The following is a 22,795-nucleotide window of genomic DNA, read 5'->3' as shown; positions in this document are numbered from 1 at the left end:
TGTTTCTTTTGTAGTTCTTTTATTATTTTATTTCTTGCTGTGTTCCTTTTTGTTTAATTAATTTTTGTACTAATATGTTTTTATTTCTTTTTCTTTTGTCTACATTCTGCATGTATTATCTTTGTGACTACTATGCAGATTACATGAAACGTCTCAAAGTTATAACAATCTAGTTCAATCTGATGTTGTCTCCAGCAGCATATAAAAACTCCAGTCTTTTACGTGACTGTCTTTCCCAACACACACGTTGTTCTTGATGTCACAAATTAGGCCTTTTTTTATGATGTATACTTTAACATACATATAAAATATTTTTGTACATTTTGTGTCAAATTCTATAAGGGAATTAAAATTACTTACCAACATCACAATAATACAGGATGCTATATTTCTCTATATATTTGCTTTACAACAGAGTTTTATAGTATTGTATGGCTTTTTTGGTACTCTCATTTTTTAAACTCAAAGGACTTTCCAGCAGTTCTTGAAGAACAAACCTAATGGTCATAAACTCCTTCAGCTTCTGTTTATCTGAAAAAATCTTAATTTCACCTTCATGTTTCAGTGAGAGTTTTGCCATATATAATGTCCTTGTTTGGTAATTTTTCTCTTCTTTTTTTGAACTTGAGGGTATCATCCCAAATTCTGAACTGCAAAATATCTTTAAAGACATCTGTTGATAGTATTAGTGGGCCTAAATTCTATGTGTTTAATCTTCTTTCTCTTGAAATTTTTGAAGTTTTTCTTAGAGATATTTAACAGTTTTATATTGTGTCTCACTTTGGTTTCTTTAAATTTATGCTGGTCAAAGTCCACTAAAGTTCTTGAGTGTGTTTGTCCATTACTTTTTTCAAATCTGAGCAGTTTTTGTCCGTTAATTTTGTTTGTTTATTTATTTATTTTGAGATGGATTCTCACTCTATTGCCCAGACTAGAGTGCAGTGGTGTGATCTCAGCTCATTGCAACCTCTGCCACCCAGGCTAGAATGATTCTCTTGCCTCAGCCTCCCAAGTAGCTTGGACCAAAGGTGAGTGCCACCAGGCTTGGCTAATTTTTGTATTTTTTTTTTTTTTTTTTGGTAGAGAAGGGATTTCACTATATTGCCTGGTGGATCTTGAACTCTTGATCTCAAGTGATCCACCTGCCTTGGTCTCCGAAACTGCTGGGATTACAGGTATGAGACACCGTGCATGGCCTGCCTTTTGTATTTTTAATAACACACTTGGGACCTGTTATTTATTGCTACTTGCCTATTTCTCCCTTTTGAAACAGCAATGTCTGTCCTTTGCCTTTCCCACCATTGTATTTCAAAAACACACAACATGTTAGATTTCATAGATCCACAGCTAAAGAAAAAAATTGCATTAGAATGAATTATACCTTGACTTTCACCCATATGAGGTTTGGACAAGACTTTGAAGTTAGATTTTAAAGTTGATTCTGGAGAGAGTTTAGAATTATAGAATCTAGTAGATGGAATGTTTGTATTTTGTGTGGAATTAAAAATAAAATGGGGACATAAGGCAAAGTTTTCATGTTTTTGTATCCCTTAAAACTTTGTGTTGAAAATTAATCCCCAAACAGCAGTATTGGGAGGTGTGGTTTTTCGGGATGTGTTTAGGTCAGCAGTACTCTATGCTCATAAATAGATTACTGCTCTTATTAAAACGTTTGATGAAGAAAGCTCGGTCAATTACACATTATAACTTCTCTCCACCTCGCATTAATTCGTAGAGTGAAAAAAACTGACCAATGGATTGTCTACTTATCTCCAGTCACTCACATTTTTATAAAACTTAACCTAACACTGTAACAAGTGTGCAGATACAAATGTTCATAAGTCATTGTCCATGATCTTGTGTAATTTAAGAGAAGATATAACAATAAACTAAAAATTTCCAGGACACATGGCACTTACAACTGTTCAGGAAATGTGAAGATAATAAAAGTACAAAAAGAGGGGCTTCAGTGGCATCATTGCATGTTTGATGTTTATGGGAAGTGAAGGAAAGAGCAGGCTGGGGGGATGGTTCACATAGGGTTTCTAGGGATGACTCAGGACTTTTTGATTGAGGTAACCATGATGATCAGCACTGAGGAGAGTGGTGGTCTTGGTTGACATAATCACAGAGATTTTCTAAGAAGAGACTTTGTTTGCTGTCCTGTTTGTTTTTCCAGATATGCATTTACTTTTCTGATAAAGGGCACATCTTCAAATAGTAGTGCTATAAAAGTGCTTTTTATTCCATAGAATTGGAATCTCTGTCATGTTCCTTCCTGTCTTCTGGATTTTTGCCTGTTTTTTGGGTTGCAAGCGCAGGTACTGTCACATGAGCATCAGTAACTAGGTCTTCATCTAAATAGTGATGCTCCTACCATGACAAACTTGTTCTCTACAGACATAAATTGGGAAGATGTTCTCTAGATTGGCCTCAAATAGAAGCCTGCTGTTTATCTTAACATGATAATGAGCAGCTTCTTCCCGTGCACCACCTGCTCTTTGAACATACTACAAGCCATTGCCATTAATCCCAGAACCTACTGGTTGGTGAATTTCAAACTCACTCATTTTAGTTATACACTATGTGTTTTCTTCCTCTCATGGATTACCAGCTTCTGTATTAGTAGTGACTGGCTCTACCCCACTAAAGCTAAATCAAATGTAACCTGGGCAAGAATTATTTTTCTTATTTAGTCATCTGTTACCAAATTTACTCTTTTAATTATTATAACACTTGGGATAACATTTTCTTTTATTCATTCATAAATGTGCTTTATATGGATATATCACACATGGTGTATAATTTGACACAGTGTTAATATTGTTTCGATCTTTGTACATTGATTTTGTATCCTGAGACATTGCTGAAGTCGCTTATCAGCTTAAGGAGACTTTGGGCAGAGACAATGGGGTTTTCTAGATATACAATCATGTCATCTGCAAACAGGGACAGTTTGACTTCTTCTTTTCCTAATTGAATATGCTTTAATTTCCTTCTCCTTCCTAATTGCCCTGGCCAGAACTTCCAACACTATGTTGAATAGGAGTGGTGAGAGAGGGCTTCCCTGTCTTGTGCCAGTTTTCAAAGGGAATGCTTCCAGTTTTTGGCCATTGTGTATGATATTGGCTGTGGGTTTGCATAGATAGCTGTTATTATTTTGAGATACATCCCATCAATACTTAATTTATTGAGAGTTTTTAGCATGAAGGGTTGTTGAATTTTGTCAAAGGCCTTTTCTGCATCTATTGAGATAATCATGTGGTTTTTCTCTTTTACACCAATAACAGACAAACAGAGAGTCAAATCATAAGTGAACTCCCATTCACAATTGATTCAAATAGAATAAAATACCTAGGAATCCAACTTACAAGGGATGTGAAGGACCTCTTCAAGTAGAAATACAAACCAATGCTCAAGGAAATAAAAGAGGATACAAACAAATGGAAGAACATTCCATGCTCATGGGTAGGAAGAATCAATATAGTGAAAATGACCATACTGCCCAAGGTAATTTACAGATTCAATGCCATCCCCATCAAGCTACCAATGACTTTCCTCACAGAATTGGAAAAATCTACTTTAAAGTTCATACGGAACCAAAAAAGAACCCACATCGCCAAGTCAACCCTAAGCCAAAAGAACAAAGCTGGAGGCATCACACTACCTGACTTCAAACTATACTACAAGGCTACAGTAACCAAAACAGCATGGTAATAGCAGCAAAACAGAGATATAGATCAATGGAACAGAACAGAGCCCTCAGAAATAACACCACATATCTACAACTATCTGATCTTTGACAAACCTGAGAAAAACAAGAAATGGGGAAAGGATTCCCTATTTAATAAATGGTGCTGGGAAAACTGGCTAGCCATATGGAGAAAGCTGAAACTGGATCCCTTCCTTACACCTTATACAAAAATCAATTCAAGATGTATTAAAGACTTAAATATTAGACCTAAAACCATAAAAACCCTAGAAGAAAACCTAGACATTACCATTCAGGACATAGGCATGGGCAAGGACTTCATGTCTAAAACACCAAAAGCAATGGGAACAAAAGCCAAAATTGACAAATGGGATCTAATTAAACTAAAAAGCTTCTGCACAGCAAAAGAAACTACCATCAGAGTGAACAGGCAGCATAAAAAATGGGAGAAAATTTTTGCAACCTACTCATCTGACAAAGGGCTAATATCCAGAATCTACAATGAACTCCAACAAATTTACAACAAAAAAAACAAACAACCCCATCAAAAAGTGGGCAAAGGACATGAACAGACACTTCTCAAAAGAAGACATTTATGCAGCCAAAAAACACATGAAAAAATGCTCACCATCACTGGCCATCAGAGAAATGCAAATCAAAACCACAATGAGATACCATCTCACACCAGTGAGAATGGCAATCATTAAAAAGTCAGGAAACAACAGGTGCTGGAAAGGATGTGGAGAAATAGGAACACTTTTACACTGTTGGTGGGACTGTAAACTAGTTCAACCCTTGTGGAAGTCAGTGTGGCGATTCCTCAGGGATCTAGAACTAGAAATTCCAATTGACCCCGCAATCCCATTACTGGGTATATACCCAAAGGACTATAAATCATGCTACTATAAAGACACATGCACACATATGTTTATTGCGGCATTATTCACAATAGCAAAGACTTGGAACCAACCCAAATGTCCTACAGTGATAGACTGGATTAAGAAAATGTGGCACATATACACCATGGAATACTATGCAGCCATGAAAAACGATGAGTTCATGTCCTTTGTAGGGACATGGATGAAATAGGAAATCATCATTCTCAGTAAACTATCGCAAGAACAAAAAATCAAACACCGCATATTCTCACTCATAGGTGGGAATTGAACAATGAGAACACCTGGACACAGGAAGGGGAACATCACACTTTGGGGTCTGCTGTGGGGTGGGGGGAGGGGTGAGGGATAGCACTGGGAGATATACCTAATGCTAGATGACGAGTTAGTGGGTACAGCGCACCAGCATGTCACATGTATACACATGTAACTAACCCGCACATTGCGCACATGTACCATAAAACCTAAAGTATAATAATAATAAAAATATATATATATTGTTTTGATCTATTTAGATGTTTGCACGTTTATTTTATCTCAATGTTTGTTCTCAGGAAGAGTATTTTTCTTCATAAACTAAATTTTCAGGAAATTTTAAATGCATTTTACTGAGGTAAATATACTCAGTTTACATTGCTTTTGTGTATTAAGGCACATTTTTCCTCAATCCTGAAAATAACTTTTGAAATATATGTAATTTTAAATTTACATATTTTTCCGTCAGAACTTTGAAGACCACAATCTACTGGATTCTTGATCTTATTCACACATTGAGAAATAGGTTTGTTTTCATTGCTTTATAATTAATTTGAATCTTATCTTAGATGGCTTTATGTGATTTTCTCTATTTTGGTATTATGCTTTTAACTATTGTTTTTCTTTTAATAGGTATGCCTTTAAGCTATTATAATTAATTATTTTAATAATTATATTTTTTATTCCCTATTTGACATTCACTCCACTTTATTTATTTAAACTGGTACTTAAACTACATGACTTATTCTAGATTTTTATGTATTTTAATTTTTCATATTGTTTATTTGTTTATCCCTATTGGGACTCCTAAATATTCACTTCATCCTACCTTCTAATTCATAATTCCTTTTTTCATTTATGTAATTTTTCTATTTATTCTATCCTTTATGTTGACATTTTTTTTACATTTAAAATTTTTACCTAATTATTTTCATAATATACTTTATTTTTTCTTACTTTTAAACTTTTCCTCTATTATATTTAATCATTATAACTACTTATATTATTTCTATAATATATATACAATTTTGAGATTTATTAAGAGCTAATGGTACAGCCGTATTTTGATTAGTATTTTGTTACTGAATAACTTTGATCTTGATGACTTTTGCTTTGTATATCTTAAAAAGAATAGTAGATTTCATTTTATTATTAATGACTGACCTCAAATGATGGGGTCATTGAAGATTCTGTGTAGAGGTATTTTATTCCACTGAAAAGATATCTGTAATGTGAACAATGCTCCCTTTGCAGACACCTGAAATGATTAAGTCAATGTATTTATCTAAATTGTCCTGATTAAAACAAAGGGTGTACATATGAACCAGAAACTAATATGAGGATTGGTGTTAATTCCCAAATCAACCAAAGAGGAGAAACACCGCCTCCACTAACTACTCTAACCTATTTTTTCTAAACTTTTGTAAATGTAAGGATTCTTGTTTTAGATAACATAGTCAGATCCAAATACTCCTGCATCTATGCTGCTGTGACATTATACGCACCAATCAGACATGTTCATTTCTAACAACGTGTGTTTCCCTTATTAGCAATTCCAAAAGGTAGCATCAACATCTAGTCTAATTTTTATTCTACAGCTTTGCTTCTTTATTCTTTCCTGAAAAATTATTTGTGGAGGTAGATGCCTTTGAAGATTCTCATCTTATATGGTTAATTCAGGTTGAAAAGATAAGATTATCAAATTTTTGCCAGAAATTCTGATACCCACATTACATCTTTGAAATCATTGGTTGTCACACTCCTGCTGACATGTGCGTTTAGGAGAAGTATATAAAAGTCAGTGCTTTGCAGTTTCTGCGGGGTTGAAATACAGAATACCGGACATCTTGGCCACTGAGGCTCACATGTAGATTTTCATTCCCAGTCCCATCACTTAGATTCAGGGACACCTTCCTGAGGGGCTTTTGGTCGAGGCCTTCTTCAGAAACTTTTGTTCAGATCCCTGTTTCTGGAGAAGAAATGGAACTTTGATAATAATTTTTATGCATTCTTATGAATACTCCATATTTTTACTCTTGCTCATATCATACATTCTCCTCTACGCTCTCCTGCCGCCTTTTCCACAAAATTGCAGGCCTGTTTTTAATGAGGGGCCACCTCAGCAGTGAGACAGTGCCCCATGTTTGCGCTGATCCATCTGACCCTTTCCTGGTGCTTCTCCATGAGGGAAAAATGGAACAATGAGGAGTCGGTGCTTCATGTGATTTTGCCTGTTGCTTACCACACTCACAGAAAGGAAGACAAAAAGGCTTAACTATTACTTTGATGTGGGCCTCTTGCTTTAATTTCCAACTCTGATATCAAGCAGTTTAGCTCTTCCCAGTTCAGCTCAGCTCTTGAAATTTCAAAGAAGAAATTCTGTTTTTATTGGTCTAAATTTGAGTCATTTATATAGAAAAAATGGTAATAAAATTGCATCATATATTTAAAAATTGAATGCCTTCTGTTTTGCCATTTTACTGAGGAAAAAATTTGTGTAGCCTTTTGGAACTATTAACGGTGAAGCTCCAAGTACTAATATTTAGAAAAATTAAGGAATCAAAATCCAACTATTTCTTATAGCATTTCTTTTTTTATAAACTTTCTATCTTATTGTTTGTAATTTAAAAACTTCTGTAGAAAATAGTTTAAAATTTTCAAAGTTAATACAAAATTAATTTTAGAATTTCTGTTTGCATAACCGTTTGTTTTAAGTAGCTAATATTAATAAATTGTAATCATCAACTATTATCTGAGCTGCACATTAAAAACTGTGTTAATATTTGCTGCTGCCTAAAATATAATACATATTTACATAATCTAAGTTACTAAAAATTACATAATTTTGCATAGTAACATACATACATATAAATAATCAACATACACAGGTCAATTTTTTTCTATTTCTTACTTACATTTTCTGTTTGATATTTGTATCAGAACAAAGTGTTTATGTCCTACTATCATAAATGGGTATTTGCTTATTTTGCATTTTGTTAAGTTAAATAATCAGACATATGCTTATCTTCCCCTAGGTTAAATTTTTTACGTAATTGTTATTCACATAAATAATCCAGAAAATATTTAAAGTTTTTTAAAAATTTCCAGTGCCCTCAGTGTACATAATATAATTCTATTTGTCAAAGTGTTAGTGCCATTTGCATGATATAAAACAACATTTTAGTGGTATCGACCAACTACATTCCTGTAGGCATAGCTTACTTTTGTTTTCCTAAAAGTGCTTGCAAATCAGTTCCAGGCCACAAGGCTTCGTTTTCAACCAAATAGGAGTGTCTCAGAGACCCACAGAAATAACTGCGCCAAGTACTCTTATAAACAGGCTTTGATAGAATGACCTATATAACTTTGAGACACTATCACTGGACTAAGTTATTTCTCTAATTCTAGCAGAGAAGCATATGTGCTTACAAGATAGAGTAAAACAAATATTAGTAAAATACGAATAAATGAACTGATGATGGATGATACTAGGTTTTGTTTGGAATGTGAACATAAAACATTTCTGCTATTATTTCCTTGATATCTAAACATGAGTTAATGAGAGCTGCTGTTACATGGTATACACCCTTTAGAAGGCTTGTGGTTTTTGTTCTTATCTATATTCATAGTCTTCTGTATTTGTGATTTACAATCTCAGCGCTTTTCATAATTATAGCTATATTTGTAGTTGCATACAATTGAGTTGCATAGTTGTAGTCAGTAGTCAGGGGATGGGCAAGGAGATGCAAACAATTCCAGAGTGTTATTACCTTCTGTTCCAGTGGAAGTTATTGAGGCTTCATTGCCACCTGGCACTCATTTTTCATAAGCTCCTTTGTGTTTCTGAGGCCTCTGTCATACACCTAGGGTGCGGGTTTGCCTGGAAGCCAGCATCAACCTATAGAAAACTGGGTTTTCCATGACCCAGTCATTGAATAGACTCTTCATCTACTTCTGCTGTTGAGAAAACATTGTTTTTTCTTCAGGAATTTCCACCTGCTTTATCAAGGACATCGTGTCATTCTTCAAGGTCACAGAATGCTCTACAGCCTACTTCCTGGTATCCACAATGGAGGAGATCAGTTGCACCTGAATTCAAGGAAGATTCAAGAGGGGTTACCATTGCAGAATTACAAGCACCCTCGGTCTGACTGGGCTGATGTTAGAAAGACACATGGGGACCTGCCACAAGGGAGGCACTTTTCAGGGAGGCCTCAACCCCAGGACTCACCCCTGCAGGAGGGCTCTTCTCCTTGTAACAGTCACTTAGCCAATTACAGAAAGGCAACACTTAGAAAATTTAAATGAGGACCAAAATACTAACTCTAACCAGTTTGTTAACTCAAAGAATTGGAAAAACAAATTTTTCCAATAATAGGGTATTAGAAGAGTAAACAAGGTATGCGTCTTTGGAGCTACAGATATGTATTAAAAATGGGATGTACAAAGAATTTTTTGATGACATGGAGAAGTGCTTATGAGAAGATATACCATTAAACATATTAATTAAATGCCTACATTAAAAGGTATAACCAAACTTATACATTGGAGCTTAGAATTTAAAATGTGCAGAAAGATTACTGAGAGGAAATATGCCGAATTATAAGAATTGAGGTGTTTCTTATAGGAATCAGGATCCTGCGAGAAATTGAATTGCCTTATTGATTCTCTTGTACTTTTTTAGTTTCCAAAAGTTCTACAGAGAGTGTAATGTAGGACCTTAGTCAGGAATAAGCGTCTCTTTAAATAAGCAGTAGTGAAGTTCAAAGGATGGGTGCGGTATGGGTCTGTGTGTTTCTTTTAAGATCTAATTTTTTCCACATAGTGCTTCAGAAAGGAGAAGACAATTTCAACAACTTAACCACATCATCAAGAGGGTGTTACTTAAGTACATTATGGACGGTCATAGATAAACAACCAGGCAGCCACTAAGCATCAGAAAGTCCGTGATGTCTATTGGCCTGTGAGATGATCTGCATTTCCTTGAAGGAAAAAAGCAGGTTTTAAAACACTAGAACCGAGTCAAATCCTAAGTTTAAATAGAAAGATTAGAAAGGCTTAGGCATGAGAAAAAGATTCAGAGTATTCAATGGTTAATTCTGGCTATTTCTGAGTAATTTAAAATTACCTTTAATTTTTTAAATTTTAAAGCCAGGTGCGGTGACTCATGCCTGTAATCCCAGCACTTTGGGAGGCCGAGGCGGGTGAATCACTTGAGACCAGGAGTTTGACAGCAGTATGGGCACCATGACAAAACCCCGTATCCACCAAAACCACAAAAATTACCTAGTTGGTGGTGTCTACTTGTAGTCCCAGCTATTTCGGAGGCTGACGCATGAGAATCGCTTGACCCTAGGAGGTAGAGGTTGCAATAACCCAAGATCTCACCACTGCACTGCAGCCTAGGTTACAGAGCAAGACCTTGTTTCAAAAAAAAAATTATTTTAATTAGGAACCAAACAAGGTAATTGTCAAATTACACTCGATTTACTTTCTAAACCTTTCAAGGATTGATATTCTAATTTTGTGTCAGTTCCTTATAAGAATCAAGAAAATTATTTTTAAAATCCAACCAATTTTAAAGCTTTTATTTCATTAGACTCCCTGGCAAGAAAGCCATGGGAGGTTAGAAAATTTGGAGAATGTAGAGGGAAGTTTGGGAAAAGTAGAGGAATGTATGGAGGGCAGAAGGGGTGAACATCAGGGAAACCCACCCCTAGGTCAGTCTTCAGATGTGCTGGTGGACTTCCCCACTCAGCCTGGGTCACCTTTGCCAATGACCACTTCTTATCTTCTGACTGAATGCTCCTTTCAAGAAGCTGGTGTCTAGAAATCTTTTCTCAATTTTAGTGTCTTTTATTATTCAGAGGTTGAAAAGCAAGCCTCCACCTAAAGTGCCAGTCCTGGGGCCTTGGTGAGACCCTCTGCTGAGGAAAACCTCCACTTGACGTGGAGGTTCTTATTTTATACAAAATGAGGACACGAGGGAGCAGCCAAGCAGCAATAAACCAAATCTTAAGCAAGAACCAAACTCTTGGGGGAGTTTGTTTCTTTCTGCCACATAGTGCGCCAGTTCTGGAGAGATTATAGGGGTGAAGAATAATAAAAGATTTTATTTTTGAAAAATCTTGCATGGTTGTCCAGGTTGGAGTGCAGTAGCATGATCATAGCTCACTGCAGCCTAGAATTGCTGGACTCAAGTGATCCTCTGCCTCAAGCTCCCACACAGCTGGGACTACAGTTGGAAACCATCACACCTGGCCAAACTTCTTTAATGTTTAAAGTTTTTTGTATAAATTGGGTCTCACTATGTTGACAAGGCTGGTATCAAACTCCTGGCCTCAAGCAATCCTATCTTCTCAGCCTATCAATATACCAGGAATACAGGTATGAGCCACCGTCCCTGGCCAGGCCCTTTTTAAAGTTTTATTCTCCCAAATTCTTCTCAGAAATGTCAACACGCAACAAGTATCAGCTGAGATTTGAACTTCAACCCTGAGCTGAAATCAGTTGCAAAACTCTCCATTCCCAACAAGGGTCAAATGGAGAAAGAAATGGTGAGAGGGAGCAGCTTGATTCTGGCCATGCTAATTGGGCACCTATTGTGTGCTGGCAAGACCCACAGAGCTCATTCCAAGCTCCAGCTGCAGCGGACAACCATGATGTAGAAGGCATAGCACAGAGGAGGGAGCCTTAGCAAGCGGAGCACCCCTCCATGGAGTATTGACACTCAGCCAATTATTTCCATCAATGCTGGTTTATTCTGCACAAGGGAATACTTCATAGCACAGAGGAGGGAGCCTTAGCAAGCGGAGCACCCCTCCATGGAGTATTGACACTCAGCCAATTGTTTCCATCAATGCTGGTTTATTCTGCACAAGGGAATACTTCATAGCACAGAGGAGGGAGCCTTAGCAAGCGGAGCACCCCTCCATGGAGTATTGACACTCAGCCAATTATTTCCATCAATGCTGGTTTATTCTGCACAAGGGAAGACTTCATAGCACAGAGGAGGGAGCCTTAGCAAGCGGAGCACCCCTCCATAGAGTATTGACACTCAGCCAATTATTTCCATCAATGCTGGTTTATTCTGCACAAGGGAATACTTCATAGCACAGAGGAGGGAGCCTTAGCAAGCGGAGCACCCCTCCATGGAGTATTGACACTCAGCCAATTATTTCCATCAATGCTGGTTTATTCTGCCCAAGGGAATACTTCATAGCACAGAGGAGGGAGCCTTAGCAAGCGGAGCACCCCTCCATGGAGTATTGACACTCAGCCAATTATTTCCATCAATGCTGGTTTATTCTGCCCAAGGGAATACTTCATAGCACAGAGGAGGGAGCCTTAGCAAGCGGAGCACCCCTCCATGGAGTATTGACACTCAGCCAATTATTTCCATCAATGCTGGTTTATTCTGCCCAAGGGAATACTTCATAGCACAGAGGAGGGAGCCTTAGCAAGCGGAGCACCCCTCCATGGAGTATTGACACTCAGCCAATTATTTCCATCAATGCTGGTTTATTCTGCACAAGGGAAGACTTCATAGCACAGAGGAGGGAGCCTTAGCAAGCGGAGCACCCCTCCATGGAGTATTGACACTCAGCCAATTATTTCCATCAATGCTGGTTTATTCTGCACAAGGGAATACTTCATAGCACAGAGGAGGGAGCCTTAGCAAGCGGAGCACCCCTCCATGGAGTATTGACACTCAGCCAATTGTTTCCATCAATGCTGGTTTATTCTGCCCAAGGGAATACTTCATAGCACAGAGGAGGGAGCCTTAGCAAGCGGAGCACCCCTCCATGGAGTATTGACACTCAGCCAATTATTTCCATCAATGCTGGTTTATTCTGCCCAAGGGAATACTTCATAGCACAGAGGAGGGAGCCTTAGCAAGCGGAGCACCCCTCCATGGAGTATTGACACTCAGCCAATTATTTCCATCAATGCTGGTTTATTCTGCACAAGGGAATACTTCATAGCACAGAGGAGGGAGCCTTAGCAAGCGGAGCACCCCTCCATGGAGTATTGACACTCAGCCAATTGTTTCCATCAATGCTGGTTTATTCTGCACAAGGGAATACTTCATAGCACAGAGGAGGGAGCCTTAGCAAGCGGAGCACCCCTCCATGGAGTATTGACACTCAGCCAATTATTTCCATCAATGCTGGTTTATTCTGCCCAAGGGAATACTTCATAGCACAGAGGAGGGAGCCTTAGCAAGCGGAGCACCCCTCCATGGAGTATTGACACTCAGCCAATTATTTCCATCAATGCTGGTTTATTCTGCCCAAGGGAATACTTCATAGCACAGAGGAGGGAGCCTTAGCAAGCGGAGCACCCCTCCATGGAGTATTGACACTCAGCCAATTATTTCCATCAATGCTGGTTTATTCTGCCCAAGGGAATACTTCATAGCACAGAGGAGGGAGCCTTAGCAAGCGGAGCACCCCTCCATGGAGTATTGACACTCAGCCAATTATTTCCATCAATGCTGGTTTCTTCTGCACAAGGGAATACTTCATAGCACAGAGGAGGGAGCCTTAGCAAGCGGAGCACCCCTCCATGGAGTATTGACACTCAGCCAATTATTTCCATCAATGCTGGTTTCTTCTGCACAAGGGAATACTTTTGGGCTGTCAGGAACATCACACTAAATGTTCTGAAAACTAGTAGAAGGTATGAGAGGTTGCACTAAACCATTGTGCGCAGAAAATGTATTCAAACTTCTTTGATTTGGTTAAAACAAACCTTTACTAAAAGGCAGCACAGAGTAAAGATTGCCTGTGGGAATTTAAAACCATCTCAGAAAACCACTCCTTTCTCAGTTTAAGAGGAAAGGCTAAAGGCTTCTGTGAGATAATAAGAAAAAAGCATATTTATGTAATACTTTGAGTTTCTATTGCTCTTAACCACCTTGCTACATAATTATTCCAAAATATTTATCTTATTTACACACCCTACTGTTCAAAAGTACCTCACCGATACTGTAACCTCCAACTAATCCACCCCATAGTCCCTGAAGACCACAGAGGCCTATTATCCTCTGCTTTTTACTGTCACTCTCCCCAGTCCAGCAAACTCATTTCTGCATAAACCTTCCTGCATAAACTTCCCGCATAAACCTCCTGGGTATCTGCCCTTTTTTATCTGCACCCTCTGCTGAGATTATTTTGTCTTCACCCATCCGAAACCCATCCATACTTCTAGTGCATTACTGGGGTAATTATCTCATCCACCCATCCTGATATTTAAACTTACCTTCCTGCCCCCACCCTCTCTCCACCCTGAACAAGCTTTTACTAGGTTGTTGTTAAGTTTTGGGGTTCAGAGTATCTGACTAGTGTGAGTTTCCCTAAGTGAAGATAATGCCTTAATAATTTTCACTTTAATTGCTCTTTGTGCAGTGTTTTGCACATATTTTAACACAATAAATCCTCCCCGGGTAAATGCATACATCTTTGCAATGTCATATTTCACTCCCTTAGAGTTTGGCTCTTTTCCCGTACAACCATCCAGAGTCCTGTCTAACCGGAGTGAAAATGCTTGTTGTTGTCACCTAACATGGCTGAGAATTCCCCGTATGTATGGGACAGCTGGCTCCTTCTCAGGATCTCCCTCTTTCTGTCTGGCATCCCTGCTGAGAACGGAAAGAAATGCTGTCTATGCCAACTCCCTAGGACAAGTATCAGTTTCATCCAGACAAGTTTTCAGAATGAGGGAACAAGATGCATACAAGTATTTTATTCTCACTTTTTAGCCCTGGGGTTTATTAAGAAGGTGAAATTATGCAGAAGAATAAATTAGTTTAGCTGAAAAAACAAAAAAAAATAGGTAACTGAGAAATTGAGAATACAATAAAAATAGAAAATGTTCAGGAATTCCATGTTATTGGTGCATAGAAATGCCACAGATTTTTGTACATTGGTTTTGTGTCCTAAAACTTTACTTGCTTATCCATTCCAGGAGCCTTGTCAAGTTTTCTCCAAAAGGAGTTTTGGAGAGGCTGTAGCATTCGCTACGTAGAGACTCATATTGCAAATACAGAGAGAGAAATCAACTTTTTTTTCTATTTGGATGCCTTTTTTTCTATTATCTGATTGCTCGGCTAGGACTTTTAAATCTAATTAAATTGTGTTTGAGCGATTTTTGTACATTTTAATATGTCTGTATTTAATTTTATAGCTGAATAATGTCCCCTTATAAAGGAACACGTAGCTGTTTTATTTAGTTGTTTTATTATTGATGCACATTTGATTTGTTTTTGGTTTGGAAAAGTATCAAATAATGCTGCTTCGAGCACTTTTCTGCATTGCAAACTATGCTGGCATTTCTATTATACGTAATAGTGGAGTTGCTGGGTCCTAGAGTGTGGTTAAGTACATCATGTAAGTTAGGAGGTACTACCCAAAAGGTTTTGAATATGGTCATAACAGTTTACACACAAAACGGTATAAGAAACTTCCAGTTGCTTGACATCATCACTAGTACTTAATTTTATCAGTTTTCAAAAATGTTAACTATTGCATAGTGGTATTAAATTGTATTTGTAGTATGCATTGCTCTGATGCATAAGGATGTGGATATGTTTATCTACTTGTTGGCCCTTTGGTTCTCTATGTGGAACTCCTAGTCACATGTTTGCCAATTTTGTTCAATGTATTGCATCTTTGTTTATTAATTGATTGTATTTAGTTAAATAATCTAGATATAAGGCTTTTGCCACATAAATATATGGCAAATGTAGACTTCCACTTTGTTCTTTCTTTTCTACTCTCCTGAAGGTTTAATTTCTATGAAGAGAAGGTTTTAATTCTAATAAGATCCAATTTATAATATTTTTGTCTTGATGGTTAATGCACTTTGTGTCTTAAGAAATCTTGGTCTGTGCCAAGGTCACGAACACATTTATCTATGTCATCTACTAGAAATATTGTTTTCAACTTTCACCTTAAAATTTAAAATCCACTTATCATTGAAATTTGTTAATTTCAATGTAAGATAGGAGTATTTCTTCCTCACATAAATAACCAGTTGACCCAAGGCTATTTACCGAGAAGACTGTCTTCTCTCCACTGCTCTTCTGTGCCTCTTTTGTAGTATACAAAATATCCAATTGTGTGGGTCTGAGTTGGACTCTTGAGTTTTTCTAGTTTTCTTTGTGCCTATTTTGGCAATACTAACATACATAGCTTTTATTACTATAGCTTTAATCTAAGTCTGAATATATGCCATTGTAAGCTCATAAACTTTGTTATTCTTCAGGACAGTTTTTACAGTTCTCTGATTTTTATATGTATTTAAATTTTTTAAATTGATTAGACAGCTTCCACAAGATTTTTGCCAAAATATTGTGTTGTGAAAATACAAATCAATAAATCAATTTGGAGAGAAGGTACATAGACACAACGCAAAACAAAACACTAATAACCTCCAAACCAAACTTAAGGAGAACCCCAGAATAAGAAAAGAAGTTCCAAAATTGGAATAAATATTTGCAACTCATGAAATTACAAAGGGGCTCACACATACACTGTACAAAGAGGTCTATCTTCTTTTTTTTGTTTGTTTTAACAGAGTCTCTGTCACCCAGTCTGTAGTGCAGTGGTGCAATCTCAGCTCACTGCAATCTCCATCTCCCAAGTTTCAGCAATTCTTCTACCTCAGCCTCCTGAGTAGCTGGGAGTACAGGCATGGGCCACCACGTCTGGCTAATTTTTTTTTTTTTTTGTATTTTTAGTGGAGACGGAATTTCACCATGCTGGCCAGGTTGGTCTTGAAATCCTGACCTCAAATGATCCACCTGCCTCTGCCTCTCGAAATGCTGCATTTAAAGGTCTGAAGAACCACAGCCGACCTGTAAAGACGTCTTAAAAATTAGTTAAAACAAAACAGAAAAGGAGAAAAAAGAAACATCTACGCAGTTAAAAAGAAAAAGAAAAAAAGGCAAAAGATATTATTTTACAGGTCTAGTACCCTGTGCCTGTTGCTGTAATGGGGGTGGACATGGGCTTCACAGGACATGAAATGCATCAAACAGTTGCTGGTTGAACGTGATAAATTCTTGTGGGACAAGCCTCAAGAGCAGAGCCCGTGGTGCATTGTTTCATCCCCTAGCCCTGCAAAAAAAAAAAAAAAAACCTGGCTGCGCCGTGGTCTATGCTTACCTGCATTGGCCATTTCCAGAGCCCTGAGCACCTATGGACACCTAAGTCTTCCCAAACTCACCCCATCCCAATATTCTATCTGGTATTGAACATGACAACATGTCATCACTGAACATGTGCTTGTACAGTTTTGTGTTTAACTCCTTATTTTACAACAGGAAGACTGAGGCCCAAAAAAGCCAAAGACTGGTCCAGATCGCAGAAATTGGGCAGAACACAGAGTATTATGGAGGGAGCCAGCTTCCTAGGCTTTGCATACACCCCACCCGTCAGATTTGCTTTGGAAATGAGCGCCCCTAAGTCCTGGCAAACCCTGTGCTCTACTTTCTACCTGGGCATCCCACTATTCCACTTCTCACATAGGTGTGCAGACATGCACACACAAACACCACACACACACACACACAAGCTTCTAAAGTGGAGATCATGGAGGTGAGGTTAGGGAAGAGGAAACCAGAGAAGTGACAAAAGGGGAAGAAATAGTACAGACAGCTTTGCCATGAGGCAGAGGCATCCTCTCCACATCTACATTTCCAGGAGCTGACAGCGTGGGCTGAAGGATCCTCCAGGTTCCCTGGGTTCTGCCGGGCTTGGGAACTTCCCCAACTGTTTCAAGAGGACAGGACTGGGGTTGTGACTGCCACCTCTGTGGGCACCTGGAACTAAAATGAGTTATGCCCTCCCCCCACCACCCCGTGTGATATAAAGAGAGGCTATGGGAAAGAAAGAATCCGTTTTTTCCCTCATAAATTCGGGTACTTGAAGGGAAAAATATCAAGGATTCCAGATAGTCATAAGTGTCTCCTCGCCTTGGCGTTTCATTGGTAACTCACTGCGCTTTGAGACTCTAAGAAGAGGCTTTTCCGTTCCTAGAGGTCCTTCAGAGAAGAGAGAGGCCTAGAGACTTGGGCAGATGAGGACTTGGAATAAAGCAGAATGTGACAATTCACTGGGCTCTGGAGTTTGGGCCCAGAAAAAAAATACCAGTTTTTGGGGTGTCCTTGAGGTCCTCATTCGGAAGTGGAAGAAAATAGTGTCTCTGAATGCTGTTAAAATGTTTAATGAGTGCACAGCACACCCAAAGAGGCTGAGGAAAATAGGAATCAATGGAGGCTTCCGAAGTCACTTTTATGGCCCTTGAAGCCTTCAAATACTGCTAGTTTTTCCCAGGGGTCTCTGAAGAGCCACTGCCTTGAGAATCCCCCAATACAGGTACCTGTTTTGTGATGCTTCACCCTGGGGCTACAGTGCCAGTGGAGGCCTCTAGGTGGCGGCAGACCCCGTGTTTCTTATGCCCGCTGGGCTTTACTGAAGCAGCTGGAGCCAGGGGGAGAGTCACGCTGAGGTCCTGCACCTCCTGTTGTCATTCTTGATCTCCACATTATTGGGTGGCCAAAAGCAGGAAGAAGGGCTTTGTGATTTTCCATGTTATTTTACTCAGCGACTCTTTCCCTAGCACCCACCCTGTGGCAGCTACCTTGGTAGGTTCACCATGTGATACCAAAAATGATTATGTCATCCCTGCCTCCCCGCGGGGAGCTCACAGTCTGAGGACTGCTGGACAAAAACACTAAAGCAAGTACATGCAAAATAAAAGAGCATTATATACTGGAAATAAAGTAGAATGCTGGGAGGGAGGGCTGGGGAGAGGTTGCCTGGAGGGGACATGAATGCCTTGCTGAGGTGACATTATGTTGAGACCAGAATGGCAACAGCGAGCCAGTCCTGTGGAAAGTGTGTCAGGAAAAAGCCACTCTTTGTGAAGAGACTCACAGGCACAGGTGAGTTCAGCAGAGGAGGTGAGTAAGGGACCAGTGTGGCTGCAGGCAGCCTGAGAAAGAAAGGAACAGAGTGGAGGGAAGATCCTGGGGCCTGAAAGAGGAGGTTAGTCATTTGCTCCTCTCTGACAACATGGCCCTGAATTTTAGCACATTTTGACAACAAATACTATCTCACAATTTCTGTGAACCAGAATCTTGACATAGCTTAGTTTGGTTTCTCTGCATCAAGGTCTCTTACTTGGCTGGAGCTCTGATTTCAACTGAAGCTGGATTTTGGGGAATATCAGCCTCCACTCTGCCTCATGGAAATTGGCACGATTCAGTGTGAACTGAGAGCCCGAGTTCCTTCCTCTCCATTGGTCTGGGCATCTCCTCAGTTCTCTATCATTTGGGTCTGTACCTAGAGCATCTTAGGACACTGGAGATCGCTTCCTCCTCTTGAGGATTACAATAGAGAGATGAAAAATGAAAGAGATAGGCAGACGTGTGCACAGAAAAAGAGAGAAAGGGAGACAGAGAGATTGAGAGAGGAAGCACAAGACAGAGCAAGTAGGAGAAAAATATTTTTTTAAAAAATGTAACTTTGGAAGTTGCAACAGACTATGTGATTTCCTCCCCCATTCACATTCCAGAACCTTAATGCCCAGTGTGATGGCCTTAAGAGTTCAGAGGTAATTAGGTCCTAAGAATGAGGCCCTCATGATAGAGATTACTGGCTTTGTAAAAGAAACTGCAGATGGCTGTCTCTCCCTCTCTCTGCTAAATGAGAATACAACCAGAAGTCCACCATGTGTATTCTCACCCCTGCCCCCCATGCAGTAACACTATCAGTTTCTTCATCTGTCCTTTCTACTTTCTTTAAAAGAGGATGCTGATTGCAGACAACACGTGACAGATGCATTTCAAATCACAAAGGAGTTTCTTGAGATATACGTGATTTTAGTTTTAAGTAGAATTTCCTGAAGAGTTTTAGTTACAATACCATGTTCAAGAGGATGATGGTGAAACTCATAGTAAACACTTGGCAAAACATAGGTTATGGGGCAGCGATCTCCTAGAAACACTTCATAGGGGTTTATATATGAAATGTGAAATATCATAGGTTTAATCCTGGCACAGAAACAAAACCGAGTGCACTGCCCTTGAACAGCTGACCAGTCCCCAGAACAGGTCCATATCAAGAAACGGAGAAGAAAGAATCCATTTAACCCCAGAAAGGTCTTCATTTGCCCAAATTGAAAACCAAATTTCACTCAGGAAAGTAATGTTGGGTTTAGTTAAATATAAGTCGGTCATATGTTTTCTAAATTGAATTATATATGTGTTTGTTTGTCTCTATAAATATGTCCCCAACTTTGCTCATGGCTCATCTTCTGTATTTTTTTGGCTGATTTTCAATGGTTTTCTTATATTGTATGGATGAATAGCCATTGAAATAGTCTTAATTTCACCATGTGTTTAATTATAAATCTATACATCCTTTGTGTGAGAGAAAATCTTTTGTGAACCAAATTTAATTTTTGGAAAGCTTTATAACTCCATATTTTTTCTTTTAAAAATTGTAATTGTGGTAAAAACTCATAATGTAAAATTTACCTTCTTAGTTCTTTTTAAGTGTATATTTCATTAGTGTTAAGTACATTCACATAGTTATGCAAAAGACCCGTAGAACTTTTATGTCTTGCAAAACTAAAATTAAATGCCTTTTAAGACAATTGCCCATTTTACTATCTCTTCAGCCCTTGACAAACGCCATTCTAACTTTTTTTCCTATGAGTTTTTCTACTTAAGGTACCTGATTAGGAACGGAATCATACACTGTCACTTTGTTGCTGGCTTATTTCAATTAACATGATATTCTCAATAATTATCATATAATGTGTCTTTTTAAAGACTGAATAATATTCCACTTTGCGTATGTGCCACTTGTTATTAAACTTTTCATTGGTCAAGGGACATCTCGGTTGTTTCTGCCTTTTGGCTTGTGTTAATAATGCTACAATAAATTTGGATGTGCAAATATCTCTCCCGGATCATGTGTTGTATATTTTAAATATATAGCTAGAAGGGGGTTTGCTGGATTATATAATAATCTCATTTTAATTTTTTTGAAGAGCTTTCATACTATTTTAAAAATCAGTTTGAGATGATAGATTATTGTGATTTTGCTTTGCATTTTTCTAGAAGAGTGAAGTCGAGTATCCTTTTAAATGCCTAGTCATTTCTATATCTTCTTTGGAGAAAGTCATTTCAAACATTTACCATTCTAAATCAAGTTATTAACTTTTTTTGTTGTTGAGTTATAGGAGTTTATATATTTTGAAATTTACCATCTACCAAATATGTGAATAGAAAATGTTTTTACTCTTTTCTGTTGTATGTATGCATGCACGTATATAACCCTATAGAAGACAGGGTCTTGCTATGTTTTCACGGCCACTCTCAAACTTTTGGCCTCAAGTGATCGTTCTGCCTTGGCCTCCTAAAGATCTAGAATTATAGGCATGAGCCACCATGCCCAGGTTTCACCCACTTATTAGGTGACATTTGTAAGTCACTAAATGTTTTCTTTGATGTGTAAATTACTTGAAGCTTAATGTACTCCCTTTTTTTGTTCTTTTCTTGTTTCTTATGAATTTGATGTCATACTTAAGCAAAGTTTTAAGGCTTATGTCATAAGCATTTCCCCTATGTTTACTTCTAAGAATTTTTTAGTTTTTATGTTTAAGTATTGAATCCATTAAAAAGAAACTTTTCTTTTTGTATATGATACAAAGGAAGCATTCAACTTTATTTTTTTCTCTGTAAATATGCAATTTTGAAAATTCTTTGTTAAAGAGATTTTTATTTTTCTTTTGTGTGGTCATGGAAAGTTTATGGAGGACTATTTTATCACATATGCAACGGTTTGTTTCTGGGATCTCTATTCTGTTTCATCACCTATGTATCTGTTTTTGTGGCAATATCATATTGTTTTTATTTTTGTAACTTTGTATCATGATTTTAAATCAGAAAATGTAGTAACCCTTTGTCCTTTTTAAAGAGTGTTTGGCTAGTCACAGTTCCTAAACAACTTTTAGAATTATGCACAAAAGTTCTGCAAAAAAATATACCATTGGGATTTTGATGAAAATTACATTACATTTTTATATCATCATGAGTAGTACTGATAACCTCTTTTTTTTTTTTTTGAGATGGAGTTTTAGTGAGTCACTCAGGCTGAAGGGCAATGGTGTGAGCTGTGCTCACTGCAGGCTCCGCTTCCCAGGTTCAAGCAATTCTCCAGTCTCAGCCACCAGAGTAACTGGGATTGCAGTCATGCACCATCACTTATAGCTAACTTTTGTATTTTTGGTAGAGATAGGGTTTTGCCATGTTGGCCGGGCTAGACTCAAACTTCTGATCTCAAGTGATCCACCCACTTTGCCCTCCCAAAGTCCTGGGATTACAGGTATGAGTCACGCACCGGCCCTGACATCTTAATATTAAATCACCTCACACTTCAGCAAGACTATATGTAAGATCTTGAGTAATTTCCTCTTATTTACTTATTTGCCAATTTTCTTGCTTTTGATTTCTAGTTTATTTACATTATATGACTTCAGTTTTCTTAAATTTAATAAGACATGTATCCTAACAGAATGTACCATGTGTGATTGAGAATGTTGCATATTTTGCTGCTTTTGATTGCAGAGTTCTGTAAATGCTGGTTAGGTCTATAATGTTCAGGTTTGGCTTTCTTCCTGATATTACATCTGACTATTCTAGTCATTATTGAAAGTGGAGTCTTGAAGTCCACAATTGTTGTGTTGCTGTATATTTCTTGCTTGACTTCTGTCAATATTTGTTTTACATATTTGAAAGACGAGAATCAGTTGAACCTGGGAGGACGAGGTTGTAGTGAGCCTATCGCAAGATCGTGCCACTGCCCTCCATCCTGGGAGACAGAAACTCTGTCTCCAAAAAAAAGGAGAGATGTCA

This window comes from Pongo pygmaeus, chromosome Y (assembly GCF_028885625.2).
Source record: "Pongo pygmaeus isolate AG05252 chromosome Y, NHGRI_mPonPyg2-v2.0_pri, whole genome shotgun sequence".
Lineage (NCBI taxonomy): Eukaryota > Metazoa > Chordata > Mammalia > Primates > Hominidae > Pongo > Pongo pygmaeus.
Note: the sequence above shows the minus strand (reverse complement) of the source record.